The sequence below is a fragment of the Oxyura jamaicensis genome, chromosome 15, assembly GCF_011077185.1.
Source record: "Oxyura jamaicensis isolate SHBP4307 breed ruddy duck chromosome 15, BPBGC_Ojam_1.0, whole genome shotgun sequence".
NCBI lineage: Eukaryota > Metazoa > Chordata > Aves > Anseriformes > Anatidae > Oxyura > Oxyura jamaicensis.
In genome coordinates, this window is record NC_048907.1 from 6846200 (window position 1) to 6862141 (window position 15942).

The 15942-nt window shown below is 50.5% G+C and overlaps 1 long non-coding RNA gene across 1 annotated transcript; it reads left to right on the forward strand.

The window, feature by feature from the left end:
* The first annotated feature begins 6360 nt into the window (after window positions 1-6360).
* On the forward strand, window positions 6361-14342 carry LOC118175013. Its single transcript, XR_004754848.1, has 3 exons — window positions 6361-6660; window positions 10812-10917; window positions 13579-14342. It is a non-coding gene; the product is annotated as an uncharacterized LOC118175013 (long non-coding RNA).
* The last annotated feature ends 1600 nt before the right edge of the window (window positions 14343-15942 follow it).

The following is a 15942-nucleotide window of genomic DNA, read 5'->3' on the forward strand; positions in this document are numbered from 1 at the left end:
GGTTTTCCCCAAGCTGGGAATCTCAGGTTTGAGAGTTGTGATAATAACTGAAGCAGGGAGGCTGTCTTGGAATGCACCCCAGCTTGATTTTAAATGCATTTGAAGCCAGTCAAGATGTATTTTTATTTTATTTTTGGTAAAATGCACATTTTTTGGTAAAAACCCAGCGCTCCTCCTGATGATGTGGCCAAGAGGGAGGTGCAGGAGCTGGGGACCAGAAAAGCAAGACAAGCTCAGGGAATGGGGGAATGCTTGTAAAGGGAAAGGATCTGGGACTGATAGAAGGCCCTCCCTCCACGAAGGGCCTTGGGAAATGTAGGGGAAAGAGAGAGGCTGGAAAATCATCGCATATTTCTGAGGATGCTGGAAGGATTATACATGGCACAATTTGTCTGACTTCCTCATTGCTCTCTCCTTTTGTCCTCATACACAAGGACCGTCTGGAAACCAAAAATACCCTGCTCTTCCTGGAGCATGTTCCCAAAGTGTCCTGCTGCAGCTAATCTGTCCGCCAGCAGAGCCCCGGGCTGCATGCTGCTATTCTGGTCCCTGTGCCCACGGGAGCCGTTTGGTGTGACTTGTCAGGACCTGCTTCATCCTCGACGTGATCAGGCTCATTTTCCACTTGTAAGTAAATGCGTTACTCCCAGGGCTGGAAACTCAACGGGATCATAACCAAAGGCTTCCTGAGCCTGTCGGCTGCCCCAGATGGCATCTCCAGCGTGCGAACCCCTGCAGCAGCTCCGAAGGGACAGGTAGGGGAGAAGATGCTGTGGGAGAGGATGAAAGCTGTTGTCAGCCCATCCTTTGCAGACCTATCTGGAGGTGTTGGGCAGGATTTCACCAACTCCTTGTGGTCCCTATAAGAGTTTTATGGTGCAGGGCAGACCCCAGTGGCCATCAGCAGCCAAGAGTGGAGCCCAAGCCCTGTCTGAGCCCTCCAAGCTGCTGTTGGGGCTGGAGCTGCTCTGGGATGCTGGGTGCTGGTACAACCATTCCCTCCTGGAAGGTGCTGTCCTCATGGGTGCCCTGCAGAAAAGGACACAGGAGCATCCTTTAAAGTGGGTTTAAAGTGCTGTTGATTGTCCCCTGGGTGGATTTTGTGATACAGGGAGCGTCCATGTGGCCCCTTCCAAGGGCAGAGCAGAACAGGGAGGTCTGGGGGATGTGGGGAGGAGCTGGGACCTGCCCACACCCTGCCTCTGGCTCTGAATTTGTACTTCTCAGGGACACTGAGGGCGAAGAAGTCCCATTTCTAAAGCTGCAGCTTTTCATTCCTCTCACTGGGCCGGGTGAGACTCAGCTTTGCCTTTTCCTCTTTGCAAACAGAAGCAGAGAGAAGCCAGCTCTGCCCACCCAGGGGGGCATCCTGTGCCCCGCAGCCTCCCACCCTCAAGCAGCATCTCCCCAGGCACCCCGAGCACCCTGGGGCTGCCCAAACCCACCCTGCAGCCCCCTCCTGCTCCGTCACCCACCAGAGACCCAGCAGCAGCAGCTCCTGCTCAAAGCCCCCTTTGATGCCTTGCCAGCCCCCGAGCAGCGCCAAGGGCACCTCGCCTGCCCAGCCCCGGAGCACAAAAGGGGCTGTGTGGCTGCTGTTTGCCCTCCGGGAGCTGGGAGGAAACTTGGCACAGAGAAAAACCTTTAGAAGCTACCAGGAAGACCAAGATTTATGTTTCGCTGCTTTTGAGCAGAGAATAAAGGGAAACTTGAGTGTGAGCGGGTAGAGCAGCAGCGAGGTAGGCACTTTATTTGTGGGGTGTCCATCCGAGGAGAGCAGCAAATGGGATTTGTCTCCATGTATCCAAGAGGAGCATTCGGCGGTGTATATTTGTAGCTTATATCTTAATAAATTGATTTGGCACTTGGGGGATCTTAGCCATTTATTTCTATCCCGAATGTCTTTCGCTTTAGATTACGGAGAACAGCAAGAAAGATCAAAAAAACCCTCCCTGCAGAAGAGGGCACGGTGCGTGTATCTGCAAGTTGCAGCAGACCGGGGAACAAAAAGGCTGCTGTCTGGAAATTAAGGCAGAAGTGTAACGAGCTTAAAGGAACAGCACACGGAAAACTGTGAGCCCCAGAGCTGCCTGGACCAAGGACAGCCCCATCCCCATGGCATTGTCCCGGAGCTCAGGTGAGCTGAACATCCCTGGAGCTGAAAAGCCACATTGTGAGTTTTTCTTGTTTCTGCTGAGCTTTGTGGTTGGGCACGGACCCTCTCCTCCGTCCTAGCCCAGGTGAGCTGAGACTGAGCCTCTCTGTGGTCCTGGGTTGCCTCCAGGGTGGACTGGGCTGGCAGACCTGCAGCGGTGTGAGCTGCTCGGGCCAGCACAGAGCTGTCTTTCAGAGCCAAGTGGCAAGAGCTGAGCCTGCCAGGCAGCCCGTGAATCTGAATTTACCCCTCCTAATGATCTTCCTGGAGGTCCTGCGTTCAGAGCCTTACTGTGAGCATCCCCAGCCAGAGAAAGGCCCTTGTGGGCACACGGCAAAGGCGTAGGAGTGCCTCCTGCAGCATCCTATTAGCTGCCTTCTGCAGTTGGATGGATACGAGGGATTTCTTCTGCTGTCTCTTAGATCCACTGGCATCTCACAAAAGGATTTCAGCCCCTCTAACAAAGGGTTTTGCACCTTGCAGCCTTCCAGCACAGTCCCCTCCAGCCTGCTCTGTCTTCATCTCGACTTTGAGTTTTGCAAGGTTTTTTTGGCAGTGTCTGCAGGTAGCGCACACCTCGCCAAGGGGAAGGGAGACCACAGAATTAGCTCACACACCTTCTGCAGAGGCTCTGTGGGCACAGTAAGAGCAAAAACAACTTGCAGGAGCTCTGCAGTTGAGGATGGCTCTGAGCTGAGCTGTCCGAGCTGAACTATCCCAGCTGCAAACCGTTCTTGGGAACGGCTCGCACAGGCTAAGTCTTGCCACCAAATATCCATATAATTTTATGGCCCTGGCCTATCCTTCACACCTAGTACGTGGATATATGACCCGTGTTTAAATAACGAGATATGACAGGTAGTACATTGCTTTGCGCTTATGGCATGTGTCATAAAACAAGAAGCTGAAGGCAATAATCCCCTGGAAACACGTTGCCCCGGGGAGTCTTGTTCTATTATGAAATAAAATTACAAATGAAAAAATAATGAAAACATTCAGGACCTCGTGGTGGAACTGAGAGGCCATCAGGCCTCCAGCTGAGGCTGTGAGGAGCATTTCTATCCGGCACAGACACCCGCCAGCCCCCAGGTGTTAGTGGCACCTTGGCTGTGGGCACTGCTCCTCCTGCAGCCAGCACCCCAAGAGGAGCAGGAGCACAGATATCTTCCATGCTGTCTCCAGGAGTATCTCATCACCTGGGGCTGATGTCCTCCTTGGACACATTCAAGAGGTCTCCATCCTAAACCCATTCAATAGAAAGCTTCTTTACTTTTTTTTTCCCCCCTCATTTAAAGCGGAGACTTGTGATTTTTTTGGCCAATAATCTCCCTCCTAGTTTAACTAGGCTGAAGGCAGGAGTTTTCTAATAAACCAAGAGCTTTCTGAGGAGCATGGGGGGGGGGTATCTCAGGGTGGAGATGCTGGGAAGCTCTCACTCGGGTTTGCTTTGGTTCTAGCCTCCAGCTCAGCTCTTTAGTGAAGCTCCTCCTTCCCCAAGGATATAACTGTCCTCCTGCCCTTTTCCTCACTTCCTGAAGTATCCGTGTACAGAGAGCCACAACCCAGCGTTAGGATGTCACACCTTTATAGGTGTTCTAGCTGCTGTGTGGGCACGCAGCGATAGCTCTGCCCTGGAGAACAAGAGCGGGGTGATGCCAACGCCACCCAGCTGCTGTTGGCAAACGGCATCTCCAGCAGGGATGTGAAAAATAAAGCAAGGTCAGGGCTCTGGTGGGGGACTGAGAGTGGGAATTGTTCTCCTGCAGTGTCCTCCCAGCTCCCACTGATGCTGTTGTGGAGTCCAGTGGAAGAGTTTCTCGAGCAGCTTCTCTTGGTGGTGCCATAAAATTAAGAGTCAATAATGGAGTAAGAGGCTTACTAGCATGCAGCAAGTCCATCGGGGAATGCCTCACAGCTCTCCCAGAGGGTGAGTAATGCGGGCAGACCAGCCTTGTGCCAATAAAAACTTTGCTGTGTGCTCTGGGTGAAACACGTCATGTGAATGGCCTTGCTAGCAGCGTTGGCAGGCGGTGCGGGGTGAGCACATCATCGCGTTGTGTCCTTCGTTTTGCTTGGTGGCTGAATCATCAGCTGGGAAAATAGGCTCCCGAGGCTGGGTGACAGCACGGCGCTGCTGTCGGGTCAGGTTCTGGGTAGGGGTGCTGAGCCTGATGTCTTGTAGTGCTTGGTGGTCTGGGAACTGGCAGTCCCTGTCGCACCAAAAAGCACTGAAAAAAGCTATTATGAAGGGAAAGCGTGTATGAACATAAACACCTGGGGAAAGGGTGAGGATTTATATTTATTTGTTATTATTTCTTGGCTTGAAAATGTTGGAGGAGTATCTTAAAGCCCTGCTGAGAGGGACCTGGTTGTCCTGTGGGTGGTAGCAGCAGTGGGGACTGGTGTTATCCTGGGCTACATGACTGTGGGCACAGCCAGAAAATGAAGGAATGGGATTTTCCCCCTATGTTTTACATTTGTTGGACTGGGGGCTGGACCATGTGCCCCATGAGCAAGGCCTGGGGGAGCAGGGCCAGGGCTGGGGGCCCTGGAGCACTCCTCTGTCCCTGCCAGGGGTTGTGGGGAAGATGGAGCAAGGCCTTTTGCTAACGCTTTTTGCTAACATGTGGAAGGAGAATGAGAAGCAGCAGGTGTAAAACTGGGGCCAGAGGGTCTGGCTGGCTTTGAGGAAAGCAGTTTTCACTCTGAGGGATGCTCATTGCAGGACCAAAGGAGGGGAAGTGATGGGATCTCCAGCCTTGGTACTCAAGGACCAGCTGGACAAAGCCTGAGAAACCTGGTCTGAATTGTCACCCTAATTTTGAGCAGGGGGATGCTCTAGAGGTGTCCTGAGATCCCTTCTGAACTGATTTATTGTGTGATTTTACAGAAATACTATGAATTTTAGGGGCATTTAAGAGCAGAGGCTTGCCTTTCACTTCTGTAAAATCACTTCCACGAGCAGGCACGGCTGTAAGTACAGGGGGACAGTTACACCACTGTTTTTAACTCTCTCCTCAGCTTCATTTATATGAGATAAGGGATGCAAAAAGCACCACGAGCTTGCAGTCGGAGTCTGGTGTCACAGGTGGGACACGAGTACAGATTTTCAGAACACGAGTACAGATTTTCCCCATGTGCCAGCTTTATCCCTGCTCCTGACAAGCCCTGGGGCAGGCTGTCTGCAGCCGTGGTGTAAGCTCTGTTATCAGCTGATAACTGTCACCTGTCCCCTGCCCGCTGACTCCCACAGATGCAGCACTCCCCACGAGGAGCTGTAGCATTTCTTTGTTCTTTTTCCCAAAGTGTAAGCACGCTCTGAGGGCTTGTTCCCTGTCCTTCCCCCAGGTACCAACAGAAATCAGCAACTAAAGCCCTGGCTGGCTGGGGCCCAAATGTCTTCTGTCCCAGAAAGGTTAAAATAGATCTGATGGTCAGTGGCATCCAGGGCTTGAGGATGATCCAGCTTTGACCACAGCCTGAAAAATAGGGCTGGAAACAAGGGAAATGGGCTGGGAATCATGGCATCAGGAGACCCTACCCAGTGGGCAGGTGTCCGTCTGGATCGATGGACAAAGGTCCTTTTCACTTGCAACTTTTTGCCTTTTTTAAGAAAAGACAAATGCTTGTCACTGGTTCCATTTTCTTGGGTCATCAGAGGCTGAAATCTCTGCCATTAACTGCCGCAATTTTTGCTTGTTTGGTAACTCAAAAAACAATGGATGAAAGCAAACATCTTTCCTTCCCCATTTCCTTCTGAGGGCTGGGGGAAAAATCTGAGAAACTTCAGTCACTTGACAGCTAATTGGGAATTGCAATTTTTAGTCTGAAAACAACTGAGAAGGAAGTTTGTGTGTTCTGAAAAACAATTAAAGTCAGCATTTTTCATGCAGTAAAAAATTGGACAAAGGCAAACTAGTTTTTTTGGAACTCTCGAATGTTTCCTGACACTTTTAAAAGAAAAAAATAATCCATTAGTTTACATAAAAATCTGACATTTTAATAAGAGAAAATATTTTGTTTGGACTCCTGTATAGGTATTTCAAATTTAACATCATAAAATACATTATTGCCTTTAATATGTAATAATATGGCATTAAATATTTTAGTATATTTTAAAGAGAGCGTTCCAAAAATACAGTGTCAAAAATGAAATATAACACTCCAGCGCTGCCCTTGGAGAAGTCGAGGTGAATGCTTTGACCCTCTCACTTCAGAAAAAAATTGTAGAAATTGACAGGTTATTGCGAAAAAGTTCTGATTTGGGTCCAGCTGTGGTTTTGGAAGGCTGGCCTCCATCAATAACGTTTTTGACCGACTGCTTTTGATCTGCGTCCCTCCGGCTCCGCTCAGCCCTCAGAAACGGAGGGAGGGCACCGGCCTGGAGAGGACGCGGGGTTGAACGAAGGTTGTATCCCATTCCCCGAGGCTCTGCCTGATCTTGGTGTCAGAAGGAGCGTTCTCAGGACAGTGTGACAATCGTCACTTGTCCTGTCATGGGTCAGGTTTGTCCCATCGAGTTACCTTCAATAGATCGGCAGCGGGTGGGCTGCTGGCTGGATTTCTGAGGGCTGAAGCACGGGTTTCTGTTTTAAAGTGCCTGTTTTCACCTTTGGGGCAATCTCTGTAGTACTCGGCAAGGCTGAACAGAATGAGTGAATAACTCCATTTTTGGTATGCGGAGAAGTTTAAAAATAATCAAAACGGAAAGGGAGCATTAGGAATCTGACTTTTTCATTTGAATTTCTTTTGAAAACAAATAAACATACTTACATATTCCTTTACTTGGAAGAACAAATCTCAGCCCAAATACTGCCTTGATACCTCCAAGCAAAAACGCTGTGCTGTCATTGGAGCAATGGGTGGGAATGGGTCCCTCGTGTTCAGGAGCTCAGTGCCATGCTCAGGTTCTTCTTTCAGGTCTGAATCAATGGCTTCTGGGCTTGTAAGCACCCAGAGCAGCTCTGTGGGTTTCACGTAGCAGTAATGATAACATGATAACAAAAAAAAATGACCCTCCGCAAAAATCCCTTATCTTTTCTGGCAGCCACCGGCAGGAAGAATGTTCATTTCCAACCTGTTTCTAAACATACTGATAGTGGGCGATTTGGGGAACAAGGGAAGCAATATTCCTACAATTTGGTCATAAATGAGGAATTAATTGAACACTTTCTTTAATTTCCCCCCTTACCCGAGGCTGAACCAAACTTGCAACTTTTTGGCTAGCAATGTGCTTCCTGGCAGAGGGAAGGTGCACAGTGTTTATTTTATTATTATTATTATCTTTTCCTTCTTGATTTGGCCAGTTCTTTGCCCATTTTGTGCCAGCTCTTGCTTCGTGGTGCTCCTTTTCCCACGTGTCTCCTTGCACCCTTGTTTCAGCTCCTGGTCTGGACCCTGGTGTGGCTTTGGGGAGATGCTACGATCCTTGAACTTGGTGTTGGGTAACCTGCAAGATAAGCTCCTTTCCGCAAGAAAAGGCAGCCCATTTTCCAGCAGAATATAGGTTTACCGGGTGGAACTCCTTTGCTGGGGGGACCTAACGCCTTCCTTCCCTTTTTTGTCTCCCTCCGGTCCCAGCAAGTCCCTGCCCAGCCCCAGTTACAGCCCGGGCTCTCCGGGAGGAGCCAAGGTGCACTTCAAACACAACAAAGCCCCGTGGCTTGCCTTCCCTACAGAGGCAGCATCTCCCGGCCTTCTGCCCTAATGAGAGCAAATTTTTTGTCCAAACATTTGAAGCGAGGAGGTGTCTTCTCTTGCTGCCCCCCGCTGGGGTTAATATTATTATCCCGTTCGCTCCGGTTAGAAATTAAAACAAGGGCACTGGCCTCCTGTAATGAGACGTGACAGTGGCTCCAGCACTTCAGAAGGGAATTAGCAGAGCAGGGCTGGCTGCCCAGCCCGTCTGCGCACCGCCGCATCCCCCAGCCCCACTGCCCTGGGGGATCAAAGGGCACCCACCTGCCCCCGGGGGTCCCGGCACCCCTCCAGCACAGGGAGAGGGCCCCAGAGGGCTCCTGGGCATCGTCTGAGCCCGGCCAGGATTTTGGATGGAGAGCTCTGTGGGAGAGGAGAGGCTGTGGTGCGGCTGGATTTTGGGTGAGACTGGTGAGAAAGCATCAGCTGAAATGCTGGGGGGAGGATATGGGTACATATATGATCATATTCACATGTGCACTGTATATATTATAGGATATATTATACTATTTATATCGTATAAATATAGTTTATGTAATATATACCATATATTGTATATAGTTTCTGTAACATATACCATACATTGTATATAGTTTACATAGTATATACCATATATTATATATGATTGATGCATTTATATGCATTAGTATATCAGTATTTATATCATATATACACATGTATAATTAATGAGAAGCTTTCATTTTTGTTTTAAATATATATTTTTAACTTTAGTCAGGTGTTTCATACAGAGTTTTCTTAAGAGTGTTAAAAGTATATATTATATATAGTATTAGAAGTAGATATAGTTTATATAGTATTAGAAATACCCACCAAAGACTCCCCAAACCAATGGTCCTATCATGGAAAAACAGTGAGCCAAGCTGGTCCTTGTATCCGTCTCAGGATAGGTTTGATTGGAAACATCAAAAAAAATAAGGGGCAAAAATGTGAGGTTTTTAATCCCATTTTAAAGGACTTTTACCCTTGGGTGAAGTCTCCTTTTGAAGTGCTGCGGCTGGCTCCCTGGAGGAGGAGGTGCCCGGCAGCCCCACAAAGGTTTGTGGCCGAAGCCTTTGGGCAGCCGGCGCTGGCCGTTACACAGGGCAGGATGCTCCTTGTGCCAGGCTGGCCGGGGCACCGGGATGTGACCAGTAAATGGATTTACTGGTGTGCCAAGGAAATTCCTGGTGCTCCAGAGGTGGAGAGGGATGGGGGGAGCAGCCCGCAGCAGGCTCTGAGCCCCACAGTGCTGAGCCTGGGGTGTGAAAACTGATTGAGCAGGCTGCTAGCGGTGATTGCAATGAATTTCCTTGGTCTTCTTTTGTGCTGTGTGAATGGCACAAGGAGGGGAAAATAGTTCTCTGTGCGCTGATCGGGTACAGGATGCTTTTTGCATGCCTCTACTGCAGGGCTGGGGTTTCATGAACCAAGGCACTGAACTGATATGGGATGAATTCAGCCCAAATCTGCCCTGTCTTATGTGATGATGCCTTCCTAGGGGAGCATCTGGGGCTAAACTCCATGAATTAGGGTTATTAGCACAAATCCAGCTGGGGAGGCAGGATGCTTGCTGGAAGCAGGTGGGAGGGAGCAGTGAATGGCCCAATTTCTTGGACTTTCTTAGAGGTGCGTCGGAGGCGATGCTGTTGGTGGTTTGGAAGCACAGGTTATCACCATCCCTGTGGTGGCACCAGGACCAAGGGCTAGCAGCAGCATCAGGGCATTGCTCATGCTGGGAAAATGTGAGCAAATGCGTCACAGCTAAAGCTGGTGGGAAAAAAAAAAATCCTTAATTGCTTTTCCCCTGTATCCACCACAGAGGAAAATTTCTGTGGGGTTTGGGTTGTTGTGGTTTTGATTTGGGGATTGTTTGTTTGTTTGTTTTCTTTTTCTTTCTTTCTTTTTTTTTTTTTTTTTGATGGAAAGATGAAAATAAATGTGTTTTAGGTTTTGAATGAGCCGTTTTCAATTTACAGTGGATGTGTGGCATGGCCTAGGAAAAACTGACAGTCCTGGGAAGAAATCAGCTCGTTTTGGTGCTCAGCTCTGCAGCGGGGCCAGGGCACGTACCGGGGCACAGAGCCATGGGCTGTGGGGGGCAGGCAGCAATAACCAAGCACCCATCACTCGTCCATCCCCATTGGGGCTGGGGGCTGCTGGCAGCACGGGGGCATGGTCCTTGCTGGTGGGAGCAGCACTGCAGCTCTCCAGCACTGACCTGCTCAATAAGCAGCAAGGGAGGAAACAGGAGCCTGCACCTGGAAACCCATTAATGTGAGACCTGGGCATCGTTCTTATTTTTTAATCTTCTTTTTCCATTTTTCAGGCAGACGTCTAAAGGTGCGGGTGGTGGGGGCATTTTTTCCTTGGGGCTGTTGCTTTTCTGTCCCCTTCCTTCACAGCAAAAGTGCAGCAAAGCCTGGCTCCCCGGGGCTCAGCGCCTCTTCCCTGCTCCCCTCCACCCGCTGGGGCTGGAGGGCTGATGGGGTCTGTCTCTGAAGGGCTGGCAGCAAGATCCAGAGCTGGGTGTCAGCAGGTTTCTTGTGATGAGGGTAGGAAATGCGAGCTGCAATGCCTTTGTGCTGTGCTCGGCCTCTTAACCTTGCTGGGAGGTGCGGGGATGAGAGGGGGTTAAATCCATCCTGCCCCCCAGGCAAAGGTGATGGGTCTGTATTTAAGCAGCCTCAAATGTTAATGTTGTGAACTCCCTGTGCTCCTTCCCCAGCCCCTCTGCCACTGCCTCTGAAGGTGCTCAGGGGTTTCTGTCCCCCTCACAGATTGAGAGCATCCCCCCAAATTGCCTGTGGTGCCCTGCATGGTGTGGTGGGATAAGGGTGTCTCTCTTATCCCTAAAATTTCCAGATTTTGCTCAAAAGGATATGAAGGAACGTTTTGCAATCAGCATGGTGTGTCTGAAATAAGCCATGTTGTTGTTTTTGTTTTTTTTGTTTTTTTGCAGGGGGTGCAGATGTTACAGAAGCCAAAAGCAGAGAGCTCATTGTGCCTCGAGAGCACTCACTTGATGGATCACTCATCCTGGATGAGTTCATAACTGCAGGAAACAGGTATCGGAGGTTCTGCTCTGTTCCGTAACCTTCCCTGACTCAATCCTCAAGCTTCCCTGATTTTACCATAGTTGAAAAGTCTTTGGGAAATTTTAACCCGTCTCTATTTCAACAAGCTGACTTACTTAATTGAGGCTCAGGAGGAATTGGAGATGGCATTCCAGGACAAAAGCCCAGTCGGTGGAGGTGGACTTAAATACTTCCATCTCTTTATTTTTTTCTCTGCCTGTCAGAGCAGGAAAAGTGAGGTGACCAGTGCTCGGCCCTTTTTCCTGCTGGCTGCGCGCAGACCTGAGCATGCGAGGAACAAAGATGGTGTAAGGAGGGCCAGGCTGCTTCATTCTGAGATCTGTTTTCTTTGCAAACAGGGACACTATTTTAAAAGAAAACATTGCCCTGGAATTAAAATTTGAGAAACTTTCTGCTTTGAAAACATCGGAGTATTTGGTGGGTTGGGTTTTAATGTCGTGTTTTGGTAATGTAGAAACCATTTGAGTCCAAGTGCAAGCTCCCAAATAGCTGCTTTGCTGTAACCTAATTGTCAATGGAAACTGGAATTCAGCTTAAGTCACAGTGCAGGGAAATGAAACAGCATGGGCAGAGTGAAAGGCTGAACTGAACTGCCTGAACTAAAGCATTGGACTCTTATTAGAAGGAAGCGGGTAAACTTATGGTGAAAATATCACCAACATTTCTGCCAAACATTGCAACTTCTGCAGATCTGCTTTTTCTGCTGGTAACCTGTCCCATCAGATGAGCAGCAGACTCTTCCTGCTCCAGCAGCGAGCCAAAGGGGATTCCCAGGGGCTGGGGAGCGGAGGATGCTCGCCTGCAGGCGCTGCTGCGTGCCAGGAGCTGAGAAGAGGGCTGATCTCTGATCTTCTCAAGTCCTGCACACATTGCCTAGGTGTGGGGGGAGACCTCGGTCTGTCATCTGTCCCTTTGAACAGTCCCAGAGCAGATGGCAGGTTCATTCATCTTCTCTAAAAAGAAAGCAAGGATCAGTAAAACTGGTGCATTCATTTTCCGCTTGCGTGCCTGATGCATGCAGGAGATGTGTTAAGCTCCTTAAAACATGTTTTATTTTTCTCTGTTAACAAGTTTGACGTTGGAAAGAGGTATGTTGTTCTATTCATCATTTCAATGATGGCTTTGGGAAGGGAATAAGAAGGCACTGAACATCCCCTGCTCTGTGCAAGGCAGTATTTTGTCTCTTATTTTGGGTATTTGCTGGGAATTTAGGATGTGGGAACCTAAACCTGTGGTTTTGTTCAAACCCAAAGTGAAGGGAAACATCATGAGAACTTCAGATTGGCTTGGGCTGTGTTTTTTGTTTTGTCTTTGTGCATGTAATGCCATGATCTTTGAAGCCCTTTCCCTCTAACTCTTTGTATCTGTGGTCTGGAGGAGCCCCTAAAAGCTGGTGAGCCAGGCTGCAGCTCGCATTCAGCTCAGCAGGTCCCCAGGCCAGTCCCCTGGAGGACGGGTAAGGCTGTGAGTTACACGCAATTATCCACCTCTGCTGCATTTCCTGCTCACCCCAAATCAGCCAAAAACACCCGGGCAGATTTTTCTCCTGGGGTTCTTCTCCAAACACCCATGAGCACAGACTGCTCCGGCGTGAACATTTGGAGCATCGCTGCTCGTCGCCGCCAGGACCAAGGGGTGCCCCGGTTTTTAGGGGGCACAGAGCAGGAGGCTTGGCAGCTGAGTGTATTTGTTTTAATACCGGCTGCCCCCGTGGCTGCTCGCTCCCTCCCGGCCCGTCCTGTTTCAATAGCACGAGCCCAGCGATGTTATTTCAGCAATCAGCTGCAAGACAAAACAGCTGGCCCTGTCAGCCGGCCCGCGGAGGTGTGGAAAGTCCGCTGGGGGATTAAGCTGGTCTTACCATCAGTCCTCACTTGTGAAAATACAACCTACTAAGTTTGCCTAGATGATGCAGTTTTCAATTGCTTTTGTTTGCTTTGCAGACAGGTCCTAAATCACGCTGTCAGTCAGCCTCCCCGCCTCCCCCCGCGCCTTCCAGGCGCTCTTAGGGAGGACCTGCAATGTCTTTCCCAGCTCTGCGTGTTTCCATGGCTTCCCCTTGCTCTCCCGGTGGGAAGGGAGGTGGCACAGCCCATGGGATGAAGCCCCCGGTACCTGGCAGCAATGCTCAGGTGGGGCTGAGGGGGGGGAAGCACCAGCATGGACCCTGCCCTGGTGCTGGGGGCTTTGTGGCAGGACCCCCAGCTGCTCTCCAAATTTCTGCTTTCACGTTTTGTGCTTGCAGTGGGGCAGGGAGGGCTTTATCAGCTCTCATCTTTCTCTTCACGCCCATGATGGGGGATTTCCGCAGCAGGGAAGAGCGATATCCTCACCTTCCATCCTCCCTCTCCTGTTACATCCATCCTTCCTCTCCTCCCTCTCCTGTTACATCCGTCCTGGCTGCAGAAGACATCCACACGCTACGGGCAGAGCAGAGCTGGATTCTGGCTCCTCGCGAGCATTTCATGCCTCGGCCAAAAAAAAAAAAAAAAAAAAAAAAAAATGGGTAAAAAAGCGGCGCGGGTTTTTGGCGCGGGGGGGGGGGGGGGTCTGGGGGGGGCAAGCTTGCGAGGTCCGTGGGAGTCATCTGCTTGTCTGAGTCCCACCGGGCACATTTTTATGGATCTGTAGGTGCCTGAGTACAGCCCTGTCGGCACCCATGGAGGGAGGTGGTCCTGGCTGCAGGCAGGGACCAATCCTGCTTGGCACATGGAGCCTCCAGGACGTGGTGCCCCTAATGCAGAACTGCTCCGTGGGTCTTTGGGGGGCTTTCAGCCAGGATTTTGGACCATGGGTGAGCCCATCCCATGCTGCTGGGCATCAGAAGGCTGCTTGAAGTCAGGACGCACAGGTCCCGGTAGTAGGTCTGCAGATTCCTTTATAAATCTGCCCTGCATCTCGTAAGCAGCCGTGGCAACATTGCTTCCCTCCCCCCCCCACCCTGGCCTCACTGTTCCAGGTGTTTTCTTCTGCCTTTGTCTCCTACGGCAGTGCACAGAGGACAGGCCCCTTCCAGGTCTGGGGGTCTGTGCGCCAAGCCCGCTCCCAGCAGCGCACTAAATCCTGCCCCTCCACGTAATTTAAATCGCAGCAGCGCTTGCGCCTCGAGGAAGGTGGGGGAGGCAGCTGGATCTGAGCATCGCCTGGTTAATGAACGTGCTGCGATGCCTCTTCCTTCCTCTATATACAGCTGGAGGGACAAATGTCAGGGGCAGAAGGGTTTTGGTCACCTGAGGGTACCGATGCCGCTGACACGGTGCTGAGCTTGCAGCAGTCCTGGGGCAGTGTGGTGCTGAGCTGCCAGCACCTCCCATCTCCAGCAAGGCAAAGAGAAAACCCAAGGAACATTCCCCAGATATTTTTTATCTAGTGGGAAGGATGGCTCTTGGGGCATCTCAGCAAAGCAGGGTGCCCTGCAGGTGTCTGGGGATAGAGGAAGAGCTCAGGGGGTGCATGGCACGCAGGCGAGGGGCACCCACCTCTGTGCTTGGTGCTGAAGGAAGCCTCAGGGGCTTTCCTCCTGCTTGTGGGTGCTGTGCAAGAGGCTTGGGTGGCTGGGGACCCCCAGCAGAGGTCCTGCAGGCATGGTTCCTGTGTGCAGGGGCACCGAGGATGGCCACCTCTTTGACATCCCCAGCTAAATCCCCAGGAGCTCCGCGCTCTGAGCCTTGAACTGGTTTCACATCTGATTTTAGCCAAGCCAGAGGAACAGCTGCCTCTGGGCAAGGCTTTGTTTTTCTTCTCCTTTTTTTCCTCTACTGTCAAGCAGCCTGGACACACAGCAAGAAAGCTGCATCCCCCAGTGCTCCAACAAGGAGAAAGTGCTGGGAGCCGCACAGGCCACTTCCACGGGTACTTCCAACTTGCTTTTGCAGATCTACAAGACCTGAAGGCCAAGAAGGACCCCAATTCCTGGTCCTAATGTTATGCAGCCAGCAGTTAGTCAGCCTGATCTTGCTCTGGGCAGGATCTGCTGCTGACCTGGAAGCTCTCCCTGGTAAAGATAACAGCATGTTTCCTCTGATTTTCTGGTCAAAGTGATGTTGGAGGTGGTTTGGGGCTGGTTTTGTCCTTGCCTCTTGCAGCCCAGGAGGTGGAATAGGTGATTGGTGCTCTTGCAAAGGAGCTGGAGTCATTGTCTGGACCTTGTGCGGCTTTGCAAATGCTGCTCATTTTTGTTTTGTTTTGTTTTGTTTACCTCTGAGCTTGGCTGCGGGTAAAATTAGAAGCATCTTAAGGGGTAAGAAAGTTCCTCAATGAACTCCAAAATGCCAGCCACGGGGCTGCCAAAGGGTTAAGGTTTTAGCTGAACTCCTCCTCTTTCTGTGCGCCACCCTCCCTGGGAAACAGTTTATCAAACTGATATAGAAAAATAAAGAAAATGGCACGCATCTTGTGTTCGAGGGGGATTAACCTCGCCGGGAGCATCCACCGCCGGCCCCGTTCCTCAGAGGGGCTCCGGTGGGGAGAGCTGGAGGAAAACCAGGCTGTGATATGTGCTGCAGATGGCATTGCGATCCTGCTTGGCCTTGTAAGGGGCTTTGGAGCAACTGGAAGCAGACCTGGCTGGGATTTCGGGGGGATAAGTAGTGCACTGGAGTTATTTTGGCCAAGTGAAACTTCTCAGGGCTACATGAAAAACCCTTCCATTGCATCTCTCTCTTTCAGTGCTAACAGAAACATGTTGGAAGGGCATGGTGAAATAGGAAAATCTTGGAGATGCCCCTTTTTTGCCAGGCAAGTGGCATTTCTGCCACTTGCGGTGCGGTGAGCTGCCCAACAGCTGCTCCTCCAGCATAAATCTGACCCGCGAGCTCACCCAATTCATTAGACACTGCCTGTTGAAAAGGCAGTAAATCAGCTAAAACCTCAGTCAGGACTGGCTTTGGCATGTTTTATGGTAGAATTAGAATAACGAATGAGGAGCCGGCTGTTTATGTTAGTTTTGGCTTGCAAGCTGAAGAAAAATTCTGCTGTTGGACTTTGTGATAAAGT